The following is a 10230-nucleotide window of genomic DNA, read 5'->3' on the forward strand; positions in this document are numbered from 1 at the left end:
TTTTTTTGAGACAGAGTCTTGCTCTGTCGCCCAGGCTGGAGGGCAGTGGCGTGATCTCGGCTCACTTAAATGTGTGAAATCTTAAGTACTGCATAATTACATAGTAAGCATTTAATAAATGCTAGCTCTCAGGAAGAGGAGGAAGTATGAGAAGGCAAGAGGGAACAGAAAGAAGAGCAAAAGGAGACAGAGTTGGAAAATTAGACACAGAGAAGATGTGCTGGAGAATGAAGAAAATGGCTTTAGACTGAAATAGAAAATGTGCAGAGGCATAACACAATAACATGCATTCAAGAAATTACAAGCAATTTAGTGTGTTTGCAGAATAAGATTCTCTTTACTGGAAAATCATGTCAGTCCAGAGAGGGTGAGACCCTAGTAGGCCTTGGTGCCATAATCAGGAGCTTCATCTTGTAACAACTGAAAGCCACTGACGTGCTTAATCAAGCAACATATCCAGGTGTGTGCTTCAGATAGATTCTCCTGGTGGCTGTGTAAAAAATAGCTTTAAGGTAGGAGAGATTGGCTGGTGGCAGGAAGGGTGGTTGGTTGCTGTGACTATCACCTAGGTTAGAAAAAGAGGGCCAGAGCCACAGATGTGCTAGAGCAGAAGGGTGCAAAACTTGTTTTGTAGGAAACAGTAAAAGTAGTGATTGATTGGAGGTGAAGGAGACAGTTGACTCCCAGGACTCTGGCTTGGACAGCCAGGGGAATGATGTGCCATAAATGGAGAGAGAATGCAGCATAATCTAAAAGCTCCTTGGTCATATTGCAGTTTCATTCTTTTTCTATTAATGTTGCATTTTATGCGCCATGATTTAATTTTCCAAATCTGTTCCCAAAACAATTTCTAGAAACTTTGAGATTCATATTGAGTTTCTTTCTCCCAGAATATCACTTTGTGTCTTAACTAAAAACAAAAAATAACTTTTGACAATTTCTTGCCTTTATTCCTGAGTCAAGGTAGAAAGTTTACCTATATAATCTCTGTGACCAGTGCCACATATTCCATGATTCCCCTGTGCACACCATCAGCCTTCAGTGCACATAAGCTCCATCCCAAATTCTCGCTTGTCATATTTAATGAAATCTCCAAAGCTGGCATGAACTTTAGAGAAGATTTAAAAACAGCCCCCACACAGGCCACGCGTGGTGGCTCATGCTTGTAATCCCAGCACAAGGCCAAGGTGGGCAGATTACGAGGTGAGGAGATCGAGACCATTTTGGCTAACAAGGTGAAACCCTGTCTCTACTAAAAATGCAAAAAATTAGCCAGTGTGGTGGCGGGCGCCTGTAGTCCCAGCTACTCAGGAGACTGGGTCAGGAGAATGACTTGAACCAGGGAGACAGAGCTTAAAGGGAGCCCAGATTGCGCCACTGCACTCCAGCCTGGGAGACAGAGTGAGACTCCATCTCAGAAAAAAAAAAAAAAAAAAAACCCACAGCCCCCACCCAAATGTTAGTTCTAGACTTTCAGAAAGAGGAACCTCAAGATAAATATATCATTTATGTTTATGCAAAAGTGTGTTGGGTCATCGGACTTCCCAGAGCCATGGAAAAATAACACCTCAAATATTTACATAAGCTGAGGGGATAAGGGGAAAGCCTCAAACCAGTTGGCTTCTGTTTTCTGGTTTAATAGTGAGGGTTTTCATGACAAAAGGAAGAAAGTTCATCTGCATAGGGCCTTCCTTCTCTGAGAACACATCTGTTCTATTATCTCTTTAAAAAGCCAAAGTCCTCCCCTGGCAGTTACCCAGGGACTGCAGAAAAGAGAACAGAGTTAGATGCAAAACTGGCTACATGATTTGTGGGGCTCAGTGCAAAAAGAAAATGCAAGGCCCTTTGTTCAAAAAGCAAGAAAAAATGTGCCATTAAAGGCACTTTTTCCTTTATTCCATGGTCTCTCCCTTAACTTGTCATGATGCTTCTTTATTTGCTATTTAATGTCATTCTAAGAGAAGAAAAAAATGACATTTTAATTATCAGTGTGAATTTTACTGTTCATCTTTATATTTTGTACTCTAAAGCATTTAATCAGTATGCAGGATTATTAAAATTAGACAATACATACTTCATAGCTTATGCACACAGGCCTTTTGTTCTTATCAGAACAGTGGAAATGCTACAAAATTCAAAAAAATAAGCAATTCTTTTTATTTTATTTCTTGATATGTGCACATCCTAACAACACTTTCTACCTTTGGTTTATTGATGAGAATGGAAGGAGGGAAAGGTAAAACAACTCCAGGTTGCCCTATCTTTTCATTTCCTTCTGTTATTTTCAATGAAAGTAATTAGCTAATATAAGGATGTAACATAAGGAAGATATGATAGAGTTCCTTGACTGTTTGTTTCTTAGAAACACCACTGCCTTCTTTCTATATGAGAAGCAAGATCTGGGTCAAATGCAAAGTGATGCCTTCTTGGGGCTGTCGGTCATTGATGTCATACACTTACTTTGTACTTGCTTTGCGTCTCACTGAAGTCCCACTCGTTGTGGGTGCACTTGAAATTCTGTGATCCTGTGATGTTACAATAGTGAACACGCATATTGCAAGTATCTCCTCAGCTCATGCACAGACTCTTATCCGATTAGACTTCATGTACTAAACACAAGTTCAAAGATAGAACTATTACAAGTTTCAAGATGGCAACAACAAAGCGTTAAACCAAGCTCAGGGCCCTTCTGAATGTTGGGCCCTGCGTGACCACACCGGACATATCTGAGGAAGCCAACTGTAATTGAGTATTTTCATCAAGTCACAAGAGGTTGGTGGGAGGGCTCTCCAATGGGGAACTGATCTTCTAGATTTAAACAGGCCCCAAACAAGTTCGTACTCTCTTTTAATAAATTCTTTGTAGCTATTTCAACCTGTCATTGGAATTTCTGACCATGACTGTGCTGTGCTTAGGGGGCTACTGAGCATCAAAGCCCTGGCCTAAGAACAGCCTTGATGAAATAGTAATTGTGTGAATAGAAAGAAGACCTGAGGCCAGAGTTCAGGGGGCTAGGCTGATAAACTTTATAACTGCTATTTATGCAGCTTCTGCTATGTGCTTCTAGTATTTACTTTACAAACATCTCATTTAATCCTGACAACAGCTAGAAGGCAAGTATAACTAATACCTGCTTTATAAATGAAAAAACTGGGATTAACATCTTGCAAAATTTTTCCCACAGTCACCTAGACAGTGACACAGCTAAGATTCAGTTTCATGTCTGTCCGATTCCAAAACCTATGCTCTTATTTATTATTTACGTATTTATTTTTGAGACAGGGTCTCATTCTGTCACCCAGGCTAGAGTGCAGTGGTGCAGTCTCGGCTCACTGCAACTTCCACCTCCTGAGCTCAAGAGATCCTCCCAGCTCAGCCTCCCAAGTAGCTGGAACTACAGGCACACGCCACCACACCTGGCTAATTTTTTATTTTTTTACTTTTTGTAAAAGGTTTTTGCCATATTGCCCAGGCTGATCTTGAACTCCTGGGCTCAAGCAATCCACCCACCTTGGCCTCCCAAAGTGCTAGGATTACAGGCATGGGTCAACATGCCCGGCCCAAAACCTATGTTCTTTCCATATAACAAGCTTTCTCCATTGCCAAGGATCAGCATCTGAATAAACAAGGCCAATGCTGTATTGAGATGGCTGCGTGGGAGAAGAGCCACAAAGAAGAGAAGTTGCTTATGGTGGACATCGAGACATTTTCTTTCCTCATCTCTAGCTGTTGCCCTTATTTGTCACATTCAGGTTGGTATAGGTAGTACACTCAGAAAACTGTGAAATATTCCAGTAGATTCTTTTTCTTCTTCCCCTTTTTGAGCTAGGATTTCCCTCTGTTGCTCAGGCTGGAGTTCAGTGGTACAATCTAAGCTCACTGCAGCCTCAACCTCTCAGGCTCAAGAAATCCTTCTGCCTCAGCCTCCCAATTAGCTGGGAATACAGGCACGCACCACCATACCTGCCTACTTTTTGTATCTTTTGTAGACACACGGTTATCTCATTATACCACCCAGGCTCTTCTCAAATTCCTGGGCTCAAGCGATCCTCCTGCCTATACCTCCCAAAGTGCTGGGATTACAGGCATGAGCCACCATGCCTGCCCTCCGATAGATTCTTAATAAACCTTTTTATACTGCTCTAGAATATTTAAACCACAAAAAAACAAATTCACAAAGTAGTGATGTATGCTATTACATGGATGAGCCCCAGAAACATTACACTCAGTGAAAGAAGCCATATACAAAAGGGAACAAATTATATGAATTCATTTCTGTGTTCAGAAAAGGCAACTCTATAGAGGAAAAAAGTCAACTGGTAAACAGTTAGTAGCCTGGGTTGTTGGTGGAAATTGAGAGTGACTGCAAATGGATGCCAGGTTTCTTTCTGAGGTGGTGAAAATGTTCTAAATTTAGATGATGGTGATAAAACGAGTGAATAATATCATTAAATATTGTACCTCAATAGAGCTGTTAAATATATAGGCAGCCACCCAGGGTTTTTAATAAGCATCCATTAGCATAAGTAAAGACAACTGGTAGAAAGGCTGAAGTGCAGAAAGTGAATAGAACTTTGAAAAAGCAACAGATTTTGGTGTCATGTAGACAAAGGTTTCGAATATATTGAGTGTGATTTTTCACACCAGCCTAGTGAGGTGGACATTGTGGTCCCCATTTTTTTTTTTTTTTTTTTTTTTTTGAGACAGCGTCTCGCTCTGTCGCCCAGGCTAGAGTGCAGTGGTGAGATCTGGGCTCACTGCAAGCTCCACCTCCTGGGTTCACGCCATTCTCCTGCCTCAGCCTCCCTAGTAGCTGGAATTACAGGCACCTGCCACCACGCCTGGCTAATTTTTTGTATTTTTAGTAGAGACAGGGTTTCACCGTGTTAGCCAGAATGGTCTCAATCTCCTGACCTCATGATCCGCCCGTCTCAGCCTCCCAAAGTGCTGGGATTACAGACATGAGCCACCGCGCCCGGCCTGTGGTCCCCATTTTAAGGATGAAGAAACTTAAGCTCAAGTTTAATAATTTGCTCAGGGTCACCCAGCTGGTGAGTGGCAGAGCCCTGAGTTTTTCTGGTAACAGTGCCTGTGCTCCTTCACCTCTCCATTGTGACAGAACATTGCCTGTAAGACTTTCCCTCAGGAAAATCCAATATTAATATTTAAGAAATTAAATCTTTGTTTTGCCCAGATTTGTTTTCACTGCCAACACTTTCTCTTCATCTGTATCAACTCTTTCTCCCCATTTACCATAGTACATTTTGTGGCCATAGCATCCTGCTTGTCAGCATACAAAATTCCTTCCAGGAGCTCCTGAGAGGCTCTGCCCACTCTCCAAACTGACTGACAGAGCCCAGGAGCTGCTCCAAGCCCACTTAGTGATCATGAGATTACTGTGGTTAATTCCACACTGCCTGTTTAAATATGCCCTCCAAGAACCTTTAGTTTTTATCTCTCTGTGTTATAAATAGTACAGTGGTTATTTATAAACTTCAGAACTCTAAGTTTCCATTTTCTGTCACCAAAATAGGCCCCTAGTAATTACTCTTGAGAGGTAACCATTAAACCGTGGCCCCTGCTGCTGCTACAGCTGGCTGTAGGAAGATCTTGCATCTAGATTCCTATTCAGATACCTGTGACTGTTGAATCTCTTTGCTGAAATTTTTAGGTTCATGCTCAGACAGCTCTCTACCACTTTTGGCTTTTGGCTTATGAGGTACTTGAAAGTAAAGTATGCAGTTTCTTTGAACTTCAGTTTTCTCATCTATAAAATGAGGATAAAATACCTCCCTAAAAGAATATTATCTGTGTTTTTTTCCCTATTGACTCAAAGGTTAAATAAGGTAATATTTACAAAGTATCTGGTGTGATACTGTGTTACAGTAATCATCCAATATATGGTAACTATTATTGAGATAAGGGTAAGGATCTCCTTCAGTTGAGAAAAAGGCATATCTACCATATTCTACGTACTGAAACCAACCACAAATGACCAAAAAACAAAAAAACAAACAAAAAAAGAAACTCCATCCTCAGTGAAACTTTTGAAAACCCACATTCCCCGACTTATAAACTCTGGAGAGCAGCTTCTAACCACAGTAAAATTAAAATTCAAATCAAACCAAGGGAAGAAATGAGGTGGCAGGAAACACAGGCTCCAATACACTTCTATAGGAAAAGCTCCAAGTTTTCCAAAAGTAAGGGGCAAAGTCCTGAAGCTCCAAACTGGTAAACTCATACTCAGAAGACAAGGTGTGGGGAGTATGGAGACTGTAGGAACATCCTCAAGTCCCACAGAACACTCAGAAAAGCAGGGACATACAGTCCGAATGAGACACTTTGCAGACTTGAGGAGAGATGGTACACAATACTAGCTCTGCAGATGTGAACATTATTTGCTGAAGAGAAGTACATGCTAAATCACCACAGGAGGAAATATTCTGAAGCAAAATACTTAGGTCCAAGCTGTCTGCTGCCTCAGCTCACACACCAGCTTGTCCCACAAGCTGCTCTTCAGTCAATAGAGAGCTGGGAAAGTGTGGCCCTTGTTGAGAGATCAGCTGTAATCAGACTGTCACTAGCATGGGATTCAGGCATGTAGACAGAATGAAAAAGTGTAGGCAGTAAAAGAGTATAGGCAGAAGAAGCACAACGCCACCCAGCCACCCGGAAAATATCAGACAACCTCTTCTCCATGACATCAGAGAAATTTTTAAAATAAAGTCTCTTTTTCATATAATGACACTTTGGGCTTGAGAAAATGTAGCAGAAACAGAAGAATATTGAGGGTAAATTAATAAAGTTCAAAAACCAGAAGAGGAAAATCAGCCATATTATAATCAGAAAACAAAAAATGAATAAAAATTGCTGAAAATATAGTAATGAAAGATGGATTTGATAAAACTAAACAAAATAAAATAGGAAAGAACAAAGGTTTAAATTATTACAGAGAAAATAATTGATATGAGTGACAGATAAAAGATCTCCAATATTCCCATAAGTGGTATTCTGAAGCCAACAGAATAAATGCAAATGAAAAATATTTAAAGATATAATAGAAGAAAGCATCCAGAAAACTGGTACAGAATTAGCAACATGACATATTTAGATAAAGTTACTATACTTCAGAGATTTTTAAAAAAAGAATTTAGTGGACTTTGAGAGGCCAAGGTGGATAGATCACCTAAGGTCATGAGCTCAAGACCAGCCTGGCCAACATGGCGAAACCCCGTCTCTACTACTAATACAAAATTAGCAGAGTGCATTGGCACACGCCTGCAATCCCAGCTACTCAGCAGGCTGAGGCAGGAAAATCACTTGAACCTCAGAGGTAGAGGTTGCAGTGAGCTGAGATGGTGCCACTGCACTCCAGCCTGGGTGACAGAGACTCCATTTCAAAAAAAAAAAAATTGAAGAATTTGGTGGACAACCAGAAAAAAGTCAAGTTATGTGGAGGAGAGGAAAAAGCTGTCTTCAAACTCATAGCTGCGTTCAACACTAGAAGACAATAGTCTAATGTTTAAAGACCCTCAAGAGAAGAAAGATTAACCCAAGAATTTTAAATCCAGATATATTTCAGGAATAAAGCAAAGACATACTTTCTAACGTGCAAGAACTCCATGACTGTGGCACTTTAAGACAAAACATGACTTAAAACCTATGATGAGTATTGAATTCAATTAAATATAACACTCAAATCAGGAAATTATGAGAATTATGGGGTTATAGAACACAGCGTAAATATTATAAACCCTGAAAATATAGAAATTATACTATTAGTAATAAAAATCAGGAGGTGGAGAATATGAAAACATATGGGACAAAGTAATAGCAGGCAGATTCCTTTCTTTTTTAATAGGAAATAAGTAGATATTGTCAAATCAAGAAAGATAGCTATAAGAATACCAGAGTTACAAGGTTAACCACTGCGATACTAAGAACAAACTATAATTCCTTCAAAACATGAGCAGTGCTGTACGCTCTTTAAAAATACAAAGGATTGAAAGAAAATAAAACATTTAAAAGCAAAAGTTTGATAACATGAATTAGATGACAGAGTTAATACCAACCACCTTTGTCTTATGAATGTGGAAATATGATAATTTTATCAAAGAAATAGATTTGTAATCTAAAAACAAAACCCAAGCATATACTATATGCAAGAAATAATTCTAAAACAAAGTAGCCTAAGACATGATAAAATGGTGACAAAAGCATACAGCCATGCAAACAAATGAGAACAAGAATCATGACATTAATATCAAACAAGTCTAATTCAGCTAAAACAATAAAGTATTAAATCACACCCAAAACAATAAAGTATTAAATCATACCCAAAACACTACTCTATAATTATAGAGAGTACAACCTGCAACAAATATTGGCTATGAATTTTATGCATCAGATCTTGTACTTTAAAATTTTATAAATCAGTGAAAAATAAGTATTACATGAGGTTATAGAAGATTTATTTAACATATTCAATAACTGGCTATAATAAATATATGCAAAACACCCTATCCTGAAGATGAAGAATACATCTTCTTTTATTTTTAAAGGTCCATGAAATACTTATCAAAAAAAAAAGAGGGGAAGAAAGACCATTTAGGTCACAAAGAAAATCTCAATAAATTCCAGAAAGTAGTAAATTCCAGAAACTACATATATCACGTTGTTGTATTAAAATGCAATAAATGGTAAAATGTCACTATTAATAGCAAAACCAGAAAAGAAAATCTACCATCTAGATATTTTAAATGTTTTAAAATTCCTGCATTAAAGAAATCAAAACTGAAATAGTAAACTATGTACAACATATTGTAATGAAAAGAATATATCAGAACCTATAGAACATGACTAAAGCACTGAAGAAAATTCACAGCCTTGAACATTTAAATTACCAAATAGGAAAACTGAAAATACATAAACATTTAATCTAAGAATTTAGAAAGCAAAAATATACCTAAGAAAAGCAGAAATGCACACGTTAGAAAACAAAACAACAGAGCTGGTAATTAAAGAGCTAATTTTGCTTCGAAAGAAAAAAATAAACAAATGCCAAGGAACAAAAAACAGAATTGCCCGGGAATAAGATAGAAAATGTAAACATAAATTATCATAGTAGAATTTTAAACAGTTGCCGAGGAACAATCCCATTTAAGAAACCTATCAGTATAAGAGAGTTTCAAAGACAAATCTTTCTAACTTTCAAAGAATAAATAATTGCAAGTTACTTACATGGTCCTGAGGCACACAAAATTAAAACTAGAAGGATCTTTTTTTTTTTTTTTTTTTGAGACGGAGTCTTACTTTCCCACCCAGGCTGGAGTGCAGTGGCATGATCTCGGCTCACTGCAACCTTGGCCTCCTGGGTTCAAGCGATTCTCCTGCCTCAGCCTCCCGAGTAGCTGGGACTACAGGCACATGCTACCATGCCCAGCTAAGTTTTTGTATTTTTAGTAGAGATGGGGTTTCACTGTGTTAGCCAGGATGGTCTTGATCTCCTGACCTCGTGATCCACCCGCCTCGGCCTCCCAAAGTGCTGGGATTACAAGTGTGAGCCACCGCACCCGGCCAGATCTTCTTCTTAATATGATAACAATTATATATCTCAAGCCAAAAATTAGATTTGTATTTAATGAAGAGCACCAAAATAGTTTCCAGTAAAGCTGGAAAAACAGTAATTTAGAATTGTTCTGGTAGTGTGTTTTAGTGAGAAGAAGACAGTTTGAAACAACCCTAAAAATTTAGTGACCCAACACATAATAGCTTATTTTAATTCAAGTTACATGTCCAACATGAACTGGCAACAGATCCAGGCTCATAGAGGCTTCACCATTTTGTACCTGCACTGTCTGAATCACATAGGCTGTTTGGTGCCTATAGCAAGAGAAGTGATACAGGGGCATTTCTTGCCTGCTCTTGTATGTGACAGCATGGAAATAACTTATACTACTTCCTCTCACAGCCTATAGGACACATCTAGTCACATGGTCCTCTACTATATGAGAGCTGAAAAACGGGGAGCATATGGGTGTTCTGTGAGCAGTAAATGTCGTTATTTCAAGAGAAATAAAACTATACAATTATAAAAATTGCAAAGAATGAGATAAAATTAAAGCATGCAAAAGCTATGCTATAAGAGAAATCAAGAGTTGAGATAGATTAAAATTAGAAAAGATGTAGATTTGAATACCATGATTCACAAGTTTGATCTAACAAGAAAAA

Source organism: Rhinopithecus bieti, unplaced genomic scaffold (assembly GCF_001698545.2).
Source record: "Rhinopithecus bieti isolate Rb0 unplaced genomic scaffold, ASM169854v2 scaffold_53775, whole genome shotgun sequence".
Lineage (NCBI taxonomy): Eukaryota > Metazoa > Chordata > Mammalia > Primates > Cercopithecidae > Rhinopithecus > Rhinopithecus bieti.